The sequence below is a fragment of the Macaca thibetana genome, chromosome 4 (assembly GCF_024542745.1).
Source record: "Macaca thibetana thibetana isolate TM-01 chromosome 4, ASM2454274v1, whole genome shotgun sequence".
Classification (NCBI taxonomy): Eukaryota; Metazoa; Chordata; class Mammalia; order Primates; family Cercopithecidae; genus Macaca; species Macaca thibetana.
The window spans coordinates 142,576,108-142,590,172 of NC_065581.1; the positions used below are offsets into that span (position 1 = coordinate 142,576,108).

General features: G+C 42.8%; 1 long non-coding RNA gene across 1 annotated transcript; it reads left to right on the forward strand.

Moving 5' to 3' along the window:
• Positions 1-3,645: 3,645 nt before the first annotated feature.
• Positions 3,646-12,850, forward strand: LOC126952098 (uncharacterized). Its single transcript, XR_007724792.1, has 2 exons — positions 3,646-4,011; positions 10,301-12,850. It is a non-coding gene; the product is annotated as an uncharacterized LOC126952098 (long non-coding RNA).
• Positions 12,851-14,065: the final 1,215 nt, after the last annotated feature.

A 14,065-nucleotide genomic window follows, 5' to 3' on the forward strand; every position in this document is an offset into this window, starting at 1 on the left:
TGGGAAGCAGACTACACTGTCTGTAAACTGTAAGAAGAGCCACAGGGCTTACTTTGCTGGGGACTATCCGAATTCACACATGGTGTCCTGGCATAATTATTAACAGTGTCCCCTTTCACTTTCAGAAGTGTACTAGATTAGACAAAGGTCCAAGAGACTCTATCTATAAGAAAAACCAACTCTTCACCCCTTATGCAAGAGGTTTCCTCGGAGCTTATTCATGAAGGAGAAATTCAGCCAGCATCATGCCAATATCTCCAGGAGGGTAAGGTTGGGGGTGGGAATGGCTTAGGCCAGCATTTAGAGGAAAGAAAGTCCCTACATATAAAATGTTGACAATTCTAGCCAAGGGGATTGCAGATGTAACCCACTATTTAGGTTTAACCCTGCAGAGGCCTTAAGAAATATTAACCATAGAACCACAGAGTGCATGCATGCATGATTGAGGGACTTACTATTTTTGTAAAATAGATTCTGTACAGAAAACTAGTTCTCACCCTTTTAAAGATTGCAGGCAAGGATGAACACATCTAAATGAGTAGTCAATTTTCTTCCTCAGAACACAGAGTTACTAGAACAAAATAACATTTTGAAATATAAATCATTGATTTTTTATATTTGCTCCTTGGCCTTGTCCTCAATCAAATTAGTACATTAGAAAAGTTGCCAGGGGAGGTTTGCTAACAAAGAAAATCGGGAGATGGTGGTGGGGTAGGGGTGGAAAGCTGGGGTGGGTGGTGGTTTTTCAGTTACAGAAGTCAAAGCATTTGGGTTTGGGGACCCAGGGATATAAACAATGAGCCTGAGAGAATGTCTGCTGACATAAGACTCAGTCCTCCAGCTCAGGTTTTATAAGATCTATAGGAAATAAAGATGACCTGGGTTGGGGCAGAGGGATGAGAGGAAAGCGAGGAGGGAGATGGGGAGGAAGCAAGAGAGCCTGGGAGCTAACAAGGCCCTAAGGAGCCCTAGAGTCCTTTGCCGGCTTCCCTTCCCCAGGCTGAGTGCTTAAATAGGTTTACAAGGTAGAAATCCTTAAATTTGGAAGGATATGAGGGTTGAAGCATTTTTACCTCAGTTCCCAGGTGGAGTGGAAGGTGGAGAGCTTTGCTGATTTTTGCAGTATAGCAGAGCATTATAATAGAATGTGCCATTTGCATTATTTAAATAGATGTGTCTGACACAGAATTTCCGAGCTAAATGTTTCTTATGTGCTCAAAAAAAGTGTGAAAATAAGTAAGTGTAAAGTGAAACCAGAAGGGTCTTTTAGACAGGATGTGGTAGTAACTATGTGGAAACTTTAAAGGAAGGAGACTTTTCAGCATAGATGCCTGCATGCATAGATGGTGAAAATCAAGGGCAAGATGCACCCACAGTACCTGGCTTCTTCACAACCCATCACCATCACCTGGAATGTAGGGACAACAGGAAGGATGAGGCAGTAAGAATAGAAGTACACATTTATATAGGGACCAGGCATGTAGTTTACATATTCTGTGTAGTTTACATATATTAACACACTTAATTCTCACAACCACCCTATCATGTAAATACCACTATAGAACTCACTTTATGGATGAGAAAACAGTCACGCAGAGGTTAAGAATAAAAATTCTGAATAATTTAGAGTAAGTGGAACTGATTGACATCGATTTTATGATACCTTCTAGACCAGAGAACTCAAAGAAAAAATTTAAGCACACATACATATTTATTTATTTGTAATACATATGAATGTATTACTTACCTAAATTTTCACACAGACATCTGAACCCACTAAAGATATCTATTGGGAATTATGAGGTGATATATACACCAGCTAATAAAGACTGAAAAAAACAGCATAATTGGCATGAAAACACAGAAAAAGTCAGAGTAACGCAAACCGTCCAAAACAACAGGCAAAGCTTCAAAATCATACCTTTTCAGCATAGTCTCTCAACCTTCCCTTATTCTTCCACTCATCAGCTAACTCCTGACTTCAGTTTTCTCTTTTCACTGTCTTTGCCCGAGACTAAAGGCTGCTTTTATCAAAACCTTAAATTATCACACAACATCCCGGTTTAGACCAAGTTTCTTGTCTTCTTTGTTTAGTTCTTCCTTTAACATCAGTGGGGCCCAAGGGAGGGTAAAAATGAGGCTCACATACCATTAAACATATGTCTTATCTCCCTCATATGTCTTATTTCCCTACTTTGACAAATATACTTTCCTGATGACAAAATCCAAAGACTTGGGTAACACTATGGTTTCATAAGGCTGAAAACTAGCAAGATATCAAAGACAAGTGAATTTAGTTATTATTGCACATGTCTGGTTGTACTGTTGATGCATGATTAATGTATAAATCAGTAATAAAGACAAGCTTAATTTTTGATCTATTATTTATTACATATCATATGTTTTTCTTGCCTTCATTTTAGCAAAATGATTACTTTATAATAATTAATATTTTCACCTATTTTAAGATCTATTGGCAGCAATTATTCTAAAAGATGAAAAGATAATATGTAATCATATTCAATGTATGCAAAGTTTGAATATGGTTTCATCAAAAAAGCAAATTAAAATTAATTAAAATAATTCAAAAATTAAAATTACTTTTTACGTTTTCAAAAAATTGTCTTATGAAATATTCAACATTAGTTATTAAAATTATAAAACAAATACAAATTTAAAATTGACTAAGGTTTTTATTTAGTTTTTAAAAATTTACATAAATCTTATTGTATATGTTAATACAATTAAAACTAATAATTCTCATGTTCAATTTTCAGCTAGTTGAGCTGGTAGCACAATTCATGCTATGTCTAGAAGTAACATAAATGGCTTAATTCTATAAAATGTCCCTCAGCCACGAGGTGCAACTGTTGTGAATGTCATTATGATTTGTGGTTAATACCGGAACCATAAACTGCAACATGAAATGAAGCAAGAAACAGTATGCTTGGTATTACGGGAAATGATCTTTTATAATGCAAGAATCTACTGTCTTCTTCTCGTCTGTGAGAAATCATTTGACAAGTTAATTTGTCTTATATCTTAGCTAAATGATTCCCCTGCTCAAATCTTCCCGGCACTCAAAGCATTATTTGTTTCACAGACTGGCAAGGAAACTGCCCACAAACATTTGTGGCATTTAAATACAGCTGCCTTCTCTTTCAAGGATATAGGATATTGGAAAAGATATGTAAGAAATGATTCCCTGGGTCTTGGGTGTTGTCATACATGAGAGTAGATATTTAGGGTTATAAGTCACGTTATTCCATATTGGAACACCAGACCTTAAGAAACAAAGACCCTTCTTTTTCCTAATAGGGAAATGTTCACACATAAAAACATATAGAGAGACTATTAATCATCACTTAATTTTCCCTGTTATCATTATGGTCATGTGTTCTTTAATGAATGTGGGCAGCATCATAAAATGTTTTTAAAATTCAGAAAAATAAGGTGTTTGCCTCTTTTTGTTGATTTGATGTTTTGATAAGTGTAGATCTCCAATCCTCCTTCAGTTGAATTCCACCAGGTTTAAGGGAGGAGACCACCCCTCATACTGTCTTATGCCCAATTTCTGCCTCCAAAGAAAGAAGAAGTAGAAACTAAAAGGCAGAAGTGAAACCACAAGCAGACCCGCCGGCACCACAGCCTGGGACTGGAGTCCTGCCGATGCTCCCAGCGAAAAAACTGCTTCCTTCTTTAACTTGGCATCTGAGGGGTTTTTTCTGCGGCTTGTCCTGCTACATTTCTTGGTTCCCTGATGGGGAAGTGAGGTGATTAATGGACGGTTGAGGCAGCCCCTTAGGCGGCTTAAGCTTGCCCTGTGGCGCATCCCTGCGGGGGACGCCAGTTAACTTGAGCCATGCAGATCCTGAGAGGGCTCCTGGGTAGGTAATTGCCCTGGTGGAACGCTTCACCAGAGCAACGCATGGCAGGCCCCCATGGAGGATCAACACAGTGGCTGAACACTGGGAAAGAACTGGTACTTGGAGTCTGGACATCTGAAACTTGGTAAGACTAGCCTTTGGAACTTGCCCACTCCATTTGAGTGGAAGCGTGACCTGATCACCCATGGTGTGCCTGTACCGACACTTTGGTTTTGTTTTCGACTTGACTTGAATTGCTTGATACTTTGGTTTTGGTTTTGACCTTCCTTGGATTTCTTGATACTCTGATTTTGGTTTTGATTCTGGTTTGGTATAAACTGTAAAAGTGTGTGTGTGCTCTTTTTACCCATTCTTTGTTTTGTGGTGTGTGTGTGGTGTGAGCATGGTGTTTTGTCTCGAGGAAACATGGGTCAGGCACAAAGTAAGCCCACCCCACTAGGAACTATGTTTAAAATTTTCAAAAAGGAATTTAAGGGAGAGACTATGGAGTCACCATGACACCAAGAAAACTTATAACTTTGTGTGAGACAGACTGGCCAGCATTAGAGATGGGTTGGCCATCAGAAGGAAGCCTGGACGGGTCCCTTGTCTCAAAAGTATGGCACTGGGTAACCTGTAACCCAGATCACTTCCCATATAGAGATTCTTGGTTGCAGCTAGTTTTGGATCTCCCACAGTGGTTAAGAGGACAGGCAGCAGCAGTACTAGTAGTAAAGGAACAGTTAGTTAAGGAAGGTTCTCCCTCCACCCACTGAGGGAAGTTGGCACCAAAAGTCCTGTTCGACCCAGCACCAGAAGAATCATGGCAGGAATTAGTACCAGCAATACCCCTTCTTTATCGAGAGGAAGGGCTCCCCACCCCAAGCCCACAGGACCTACATCTCCAGCAGATAACCATACCCCTAAACCACCCAGAGTAGACAAAAGAGGAAGTGAAACCGCAGGAGAAACTCTTCCCTTGGCAGCTTGCTTACTGCCCAAGACTGGAATCCAAATGCCCCTGAGAGTGCAGTGATATACTGGGGTAGATGAGGATGGACACATGGTGGAAAGGAGTATCTTTGTGTATCAACTTTTCACCTCTGCTGACCTCCTCAATTGGCAAAATAATACTCCATCTTACACTGAAAAGCCTCAAGCTTTAATTGACTTGCTCCAAATAAGTTTGGGTATTATACAGTATCGGGAGAACCCACTCCCGGTAGTTAACGTGGGTTCTTTTCTATTTCCTATGTGTCTTGGCTGGTTTGAGAAATAAAGGGAAAGAGCACAAGAGAGAGAAATTTAAAGCTGGGTGTCCAGGGGAGACATCACATGTCTGCAGGATCCATGATGTTCTCTGAGCCGTAAAACCAGCAAGTTTTTATTAGCAATTTTCAAAAGGGGAGGGAGTGCATGAATAGGGTGTGGATCACAGAGATCACATACTTCACAAGGTAATAAAATATCACAAAGCAAATTGAGGCAGGGCAAGATCACAGGACCACCGAATGGGAAGAAATTAAAATTGCTAATGAAGTTTCAGGCATGCATTGTCATTGAAAACATCTTATCAGGAAACAGGATTTGAGAGCAGACAACCTGTCTGACCAAAATTTATTAGGCGGGAATTTCCTTGTCCTAATAAGGCTGGGAGCGCTACAGGGGACAGGGGCTTATTTCATCCCTTTGGCTTTGACCATAAAAGACGGCACGCCTTAAGGGGGTCGTCTATAAAACTACCTTCAGGGCACATTCCCTTTCTCAGGGATGTTCCTTGCTGAGAAAAAGAATTCAGCAATATTTCTCCTATTTGCTTTTGAAAGAGGAGAAATATGGCTCTGTTCCATTCAACTCACTGGCCACCAGAAGTCTTATCTCTAGTGTTCCCTGAACATTGCTCTTATCCTCTTCATTTTTCAAGATGCCCAGATTTCATATTGTTCAAACACACATGCTCTACAGTTTGTGCAGTTGACGCAATCATCACAGTGTCCTGAGGCGACATTTATCCTCCTCAGTTTATGAAGAAGATGATGGGATTAAGAGATTAAAGACAAGCATAGGAAATCACAAGGGTATTGATTGGGGAAGTGATAAGTGTCCATGAAATCTTCACAGTTTATGTTCAGAGACTGCAGTAAAGACAAGTGTAAGAAATTATAAAAATATTAATTTAGGGAACTAATAAATGTCCATGAAATGTTCACAATTTATTTTCTTCTGTGGCAACTTCAGCCAGTCCCTCTGTTCGGGGTCCCTGACTTCCCGCAACAATACAGACTCATAATCCTACCTGGGCTGATTGCCACCAGCTGCTCATGTACCTCTTTAATACAGATGAAAGACGAAGGGTGCTCCAGGCAGCAACTAAGTGGCTAGAAGAGCACATCCCAGCCGATTACCAAAACCCCCAACAATAAGTAAGAATTCAGCTGCCAGGAACAGACCCCCAATGGGACCCGAATGAGGGACCAGACATGGAGAGGCTAAGACGGTACAATGAGGCATTAATAAAAGATCTAAAGAAAGGGGCTCAAATGGCTACAAATGTAAATACAGTCTCTGAGGTCATCCAAGGAAAAGAGAAAAGTCCAGTGCAATTCTATGAAACACTGTGAGGCTTACCGTATGTACACTCCTTTTGATAACAGATAGCCCTGAACATCAGCGCATGATTCACATGGCCTTAGTTAGTCGAAACATGGAAGATATCAGGAGAAAATTGCAGAAACAGCCTGGGTTTGCGGGTATGAATACCTCACAGTTACTGGAAATAGCCAATCAAGTGTTTGTGAATAGAGACGCAACAAGACGCAGAGAAAGCCCTAAGGAAGGCAAACGCCAGGCTAGGCGAAATGCCCACTTACTGGCCATGGCCATTAGGGGAATTCCTCCGAAAGGAGAGGGAAAGGGGGATTCCAGAAAGAATATCCAGTCTAATTGCCCATGCTTGCAACGTAATCAATGCGCCTATTGTAAGGAAATAGGACATTGGAAAGATAAGTGTCCCCAGCTGAAGGAAAAGCAAGGTGACTTGAACAAAAGACCTCAGATAAAGACCAGGGAGCTTTGTTCAATCTGGCTGAAGGGCTATTGGACTGAAGGGGACCAGGCTCAAGCGCCCCCAAGGAGCCTACAGTCAAGATTACAGTTGGGGGCAAGGGCATTACGTTTTTGGACGATAATGGTGCTGAACATTCAGTAGTGACCAACCCAGTCGCCCCCTTATCCAAGAAAACCATTGATATAATCGGAGCAATAGGAGTTTCCACTAAGCAAGCTTTCTGTCTACCATGGACCTGCTCAGTGAGGGGATATGAAATAGTTCACCAGTTCTTGTACGTGCCTGACTGTCTCTTGCCCTTGCTGGGAAGAGACTTGCTTAGCAAGCTGAGAGCAACCATCTCCTTTACAAAACGGCTCTTTACAGCTAAAGTTACTCGGGAACAGGAGTTATTGTGGCCCTTATGGTCCCCAGGAGGAAGAATGGAGACTTTTTCTAACCAAGCCAGGCCAAGAGATAAAACCAGCTCTAGCTAAGTGATGGCCCTGAGTATGGGCAAAGGATAATCCTCTGGGAATGGTGGTCAACCAAGCCCCTGTACTCATAGAAGTGAAGCCTGGGGCCCAACCAATTAGACAAAAGCAATATCCAGTTCCCAGAGAAGCTATCAAGGAATCCAGGTTCATCTCAGGCGCTTGAAAGCCTCTGGAATTATAGTTCCTTGCCAGTCTCCATGGAACAGCTCCCTCCTGCCTGTCCCTAAGCCAGGGACCAAGGACTACTGGCCAGTACAGGACTTGTGCTTGGTCAACCAAGCTACAGTGGCTCTGCACCCAACAGTTCCTAACCCTTACACATTGTTAGGGCTGCTGCTGGCTGAGGACAGCTGGTTTACCTGTCTGGACTTAAAAGATGCTTCTTTAGCATCAGACTAACTCCTGAGAGCCAGAAGCAGTTTGCCTTTCAGTGGGAAGATCCGGAGTCAGGTGTCACTACTCAGTACACTTGGACCCGGCTTCCCTAAGGGTTCAAGAACTCCCCTGCTATCTTCGGGGAGGCCCTGACTTGAGACCTGCAAAAGTTTCCTGCTAAGGAGCTAGGTTGTGTCTTGCTTCTGTACGTGGATGACCTCCTGCTGGGACACTCCACGACAGTTGGGTGTGCAAAAGCAACGGATGCCCTGCTTTGGCACCTGGAGGACTGTGGGTATAAGGTATCTGAGAAGAAAGCTCAGATCTGCAGACAGCAGGTACGCTACCTGGGATTCACTGTTTGGAAAGGGGAGCTCAGCCTAGGGTCAGAAAGAAAGTAGGTCATCTGCAGCCTACCGGAACCTAGAACCGGAAAGCAAGTAAGGGAATTCCTAGGAGCTGTGAGGTTTTGCAGATTATGGATTCCAAACTTTGCAGTACTAGCAAAACTTTTGTACAGGGTTACAAAAGGGGGCAACCAGGAGCCTTTTGAATGGGGGCCTCTACAGCAGCAAGCCTTTTGTAAGTTAAAGGAAAAACTTATGTTGGCCCCAGCCCTAGGACTATGAGATTTGACAAAGCCCTTTACACTCTATGTGTCAGAAAGAGAAAAAATGGCAGTTGGAGTTTTAACCCAGACTGTGGGGCCCTGGTCAAAGCCACTGGCCTATCTCTCATAACAACTAGATAGGGTTTCCAAAGGCTGGCCACCATGTCTAAGGGCCCTGGCAGCAACAGCCCTGTTAGGACAAGAAGCAGATAAACTAACCCTTGGGCAAAAGCTGAATATAAAGGCCCCCCATGCTGTGGTAACTTTGAGGAATACCAAAGGACATCATTGGCTAACAAATGCCAGAGTAACCAAGTACCAAATCTTGCTATGTGAAAATAGTTATACAGCCCATATAACTATTGAAGTCTGTAACACACTAAATCCCGCGACCCTGCTCCCAGTACCAGAGAGCCCGGTCGAGCATAACAGTGTAGAGGTGTTGGACTCAGTCTATTCTAGCAGATCTGACCTTTGAGACCAGCCATGGGCATCAGTAGACTGGGAGTTATATGTGGATTGGAGCAGCTTCATCAACCCACAAGGAGAAAGAGGTACAGAATATGCGGTGGTGACTTTGGATGATGTCATTGAAACCAAACCGTTGCCACAGGGCACTTCAGCCCAGAAGGCTGAGCTCTTTGCTTTAACTCGGGCTCTAGAACTCAGTGAAAGTAAGACTGTAAACATCTACATGGACTCTCGATATGCCTTTCTAACCCTCCAAGTGCATGGAGCATTATATAAGGAAAAAGGCCTGTTAAACTCTGGGGGAAAGGACATAAAATACCAACAAGAAATTCTACAATTATTAGAGGCAGTGTAGAAACCTCAGAAGGTGGCAGTCATGCACTGCAGGGGACACCAGCGAGCCTCCACCTCAGTGGCCTTAGGAAACTCTCGAGCTGATTTAGAAGCTCGAAAAGCAGCATCTACCCCTTACCGGGCATCGGTAGCAGCCCCCTTACTCCCTCAAACACCTGACCTGAGGAAGAAAAAGACTTCTTCCATGCAGAATGGGGGCAAGTAATAAAAGGAGGATGGATCAGACTGCCAGATGGGAGAGTAGCTGTGCCGCAGTTGCTAGAAGCCACAATCGTATTGGCCATACGTGAAACCACTCATCTAGGACAAGAGTCACTTGAAAAATTGTTAGGCCGGTACTTCTACATCTCACACTTGCTAGCCCTTGCCAAAGCAGTAGCATAACGGTGCGTTACTTGCCGACAGCACAATGCGAGGCAAGGCCCCACTGTTCTGCCCAGCATACAAGCTTATGGAGCAACTCCTTTTGAGGATCTTCAGGTAGATTTCACAGAAATGCCGATATGTGGAGGTAACAAGTATTTGCTGGTTCTTGTGTGTACTTATTCTAGGTGGGTAGAGGCTTATCCAACACGAACTGAAAAGGCGGACGAGATAACCCGTGTGCTTCTCCGAGATCTTATTCCTAGGTTTGGACTGCCTTTATGAATCGGCTCAGATAATGGGCCGGCATTTGTGGCTGACTTGGTACAGAGGACAGCAAAGGCATTAGGAATCACTTGGAGGCTACATGCCGTCTACCGACCTCAGAATACCGGAAAGGTGGAGCGAATGGATTGGACTATCAAAAATAGTTTAAGGAAAGCATATCAGGAAACAGGATTAGAGTGGATACAGGCCCTTCCTATGGTATTATTTAAAATTAGATGCACTCCTTCTAAGAAAACAGGACACTCCCCTTATGAAATACTGCATCATAGGCCTCCTCCTATACTACAGGAACTTCCAGGCACTCCCCCAGAGTTAGGTGAAATTGAATTACAGCGACAGCTACAGGCTTTAGGAAAAATTACACAGTCTCAACTTGGGTAAATGAGAGGTGTCTCATCAGCTTATTCTCCCCAGTTCACTTTCTCTCCAGGTGATCGCGTGTGGATCAAGGACTGAAACGTAGCCCCTTTGCGGCCACGGTGGAAAGAACCTCAGACCGTCATCCTGACCACCCCCATGGCTGTAAAGGTAGAAGGAGTCCCAGCCTGGATCCACCACAGCTGTGTGAAACCTGCAGCCGCTGAAACCTAGAAGGCAAAACCGAGCCAGGACAACTCCTGCAAAGCGCTCTGAAGAGGACGACAAGCCCTGCTCCAGTCACACCCGGAAGCTGACTGGTCTATGCGCGGCCGAAGCATGAGGAGAATCATCATAAGATTCATTTTCCTTATAATTTGGACTTGAATAGTAAAAACTTCCACTGATTTTCCCCACATGGAGGACTGCTCTCAGTGTATACATCAGGTTACTGAGGTAGGGCAACAAGTTAAAACAATCTTTCTGTTCTATAGTTACTATGAATGTCTAGGAACTTTAAAAGGAACATGTTTATATAATGACACTCAGTACAAGGTATGTAGCCCAGGAAACGACCGACCAGATGTGTGTTATGACCCCTCTGAGCCTCCCATGTCCACAGTTTTTGAAATAAGATTAAGAACTGAAGAGTGGTGAGGACTCATAAATGATACAAGTGAAGTATTACCCAGAACAGAAGAAAAAGGGGTGCCCAAATGCATAATCTTGAAATTTGATGCCTGTGCTATCTTTAATAGCAATGAGTTAGGAAGGGAATGTGGCATTTTTAGTTAGGAAAAAGGCTACATGACCGAAAATAAGTACATTAGTCATGAATTAGGACTGTGTGGAAATGAATGTGGATACTGGTCCTGTGTCATTTGGGCCACTTGGATAAAAAATGAAAAGGATCCAGCCCACCTTCAGAAAGGAAAAAATGGCCCTTCCTGTACTAAAGGACAATGTAACCCCTTAGAGGTAGTAATAACCAATCCCCTTGATCCTCGTTGGAAAAAAAGGGGAGCGTGTGACATTAGGAATCAATGGGGCCAGACAGGATCCTCAAGTAAATATCTTGGCTTGAGGAGAAGTTTACAAATGCTCTCCTGAGCCAGTGTTTCAAACTTTCTATGATGAACTAAATGTGCCAGTACCAGAAATTCCAGGAAAAACAAGAAATTTGTTTTTGCAATTAGCCGAGCATGTAGCCCAGTGTCTCTCGGTGTCACTTCATGTTATGTATGTGGAGAAACTGTAATGGGAAATCAACGGCCATGGGAAGCCTGAGAATTTGTACCTGTTACAGACCCAGTTTCTGATGAATTCCCTGCTCAAAAGAATCACCCTGATAATTTCTAGATCCTAAAAGCCTCAATTATTGGACAATATTGCATAGCTAGAGAAGGAAAAGAATTCACTCACCCCGTAGGACAACTTAGTTGTCTGAGACAGAAACTGTATAATGTTATCACAAAAACAGTCACTTGGTGGAGTTCAAATCACACAGAGAGAAATCCATTTAGTAAATTCCCAAAGTTGCAAACCGTGTGGACCCACCCGGAGTCCCACCGGGACTGGACAGCCCCCACTGGATTAACTGGATATGTGGGCATAGAGCTTACACGAAATTACCTGACCAGTGTGCAGGTAGTTGTGTTATTGGCACCATTAAACCATCTTTCTTCCTACTGCCCATAAAAACAGGCGAACTCCTGGGCTTCACTGTCTATGCTTCCCACAAAAAGAGAAGCATAGCTATAGGAAATTGGAAAGATGATGAAACTTCCCTGAGAGAATCACACAATATTATTGTCCTGCTACTTGGGCACAAGACAGCTCATGGAGATACCGGACCCCCATTTACATGTTCAACTGAATTATACGGTTACAAGCTGTCTTACAAATTATCACTAATAAAACTGGCAGAGCCTTGACTATTCTAGCCTGGCAAGAAACTCAGATGAGAAATGCTATCTATTAAAATAGATTGGCTCTCAACTACTTGCTAGCAGCTGAAGGACGGGTCTGTAGAAAATTTAACCTTACTGATTGCTGTCTACACACAGATGATCAAGGGCAAGTAGTTGAAGGCATAGTTAGAGATATGACAAAACTGGCACATGTGCCCGTGCAAGTGTGGCATGGATTTGATCCTGGGGCCATGTTTGGAAAGTGGTTCCCAGCTCTAGGAGGATTTAAAACTCTTATAAAAGGAGTTATAATAGTAATAGGAACCTGCTTACTGCTCCCTTGTTTGCTACCTATACTTCTTCAAATAATAAAAAGCTTCATCGCTACCTTAGTTCACCAAAATGCTTCAACACAGGTGTACTATATGAATCACTATCAATCTGTCTTGCAAGAAGACACGGGTAGTGAGAAAGAGGGAACTCCCACTATTGAGTGAGATTCTCAAAGATGTGGGGAATAAGGGAGGAGACTACCCCTCATATTGTCTTATGCCCAATTTCTGCCTCCAAAGGAAGAAGAAGTAAAAACTAAAAGGCAGAAATGAAATCCACAAGCAGACAGCCCAGCACTGCACCCTGGGCCTGGTGGATAAAGATTGACCACTGACCTAATTGGTTATGTTATCTACAGATTACAGACATTGTATAGAAAAGCACTGTGAAAATCTCTGTCCTGTTCTGTTCCATTCTAATTACCGGTGCATGCAGCCACCAGTCACATACTCCCTGCTTGCTCAATCAATCACGACCCTCTCAAGTGGAACCCTTAGAATTGTGAGCCCTTAAAAGGGACAGGAATTGCTCACTCAGGGAGCTCGGCTCTTAAGATAGGAGTCTTGTCGATGCTCCCGGCCGAATAAACTGCTTCCTTCTTTAACTCGGTGTCTGAGGGGTTTTGTCTGTAGCTTGTCCTTGTCTGCAGCCTGTCCTGCCACAGGTTCAGATGGGGCCAATTCTCCATTCCTTACCACAGTAGGGAGAACAAGTCTCAGTCATGGCAAATCAATGTGTCTTCTTTCCACAGCTAGATGATTTAGGGGCAGGAGCACGTCTCAAGTCAGAAAGACCAAATTATCCCAAAAATTATTTGCTGGGACTGTTGGGGGGCAACAGTCTCTTTCCCCTGTGGGATGGAATATTGAAGTTAGGAGTAAGAAGTCTGGGGTTACTGGTGGCCATCTTGCCTGTCACATACCTGGTCCTAATGTGACAAATCAAGCCAAGTAAAGACAAGTTGAACAAAGGAAAAGAGTATGAACCCTGTCGACAAACCTGAGCTCCTGGAAATAGCCACAAATAAGGCCACACAGACACTGAGAGATAAGAAATATAGGAAGAGCACAACAGCATTATTGAAGCCCCTAAACTCCCTTTTTCTGAGGTTGACTACACCTCTGTACTTAGAGTTAGTTACATGAGTCAATAAATCCTCTCTTTTTGCTTAAATTCAATTGAATATCTTCCTCTTCCAATAATAAAAGCCCTGATGAATACTTTAAGGTGATTTATAATAGATGATTAAGTATGGATACATATATAACAGGCACTATCTAGATATGGCAAGTGGGATGGAGGAAGATGGAAAAGGAGCATATGCTTATATTTCTAGTGTTGATATAAGTGATTAAAAACTGCACCAGGGCAAATAGTGTGCTTGGCAGACCCTCTCTCAGCAGGCTTAGTAGTATTGAGTGAGGTATAGTATAGTATAGTATAGTATAGTATAGTATAGTATAGTATAGTATAGTATAGTATAGTATAGAGTGAAGCAAAGGTATGTTGGTCTAGTGTCCCTACATAATAGACTTTTAAGTTGTTATTAAATTGTTGAAAGTAAAAGTACATAGGACATGAATGACATTGCGTGA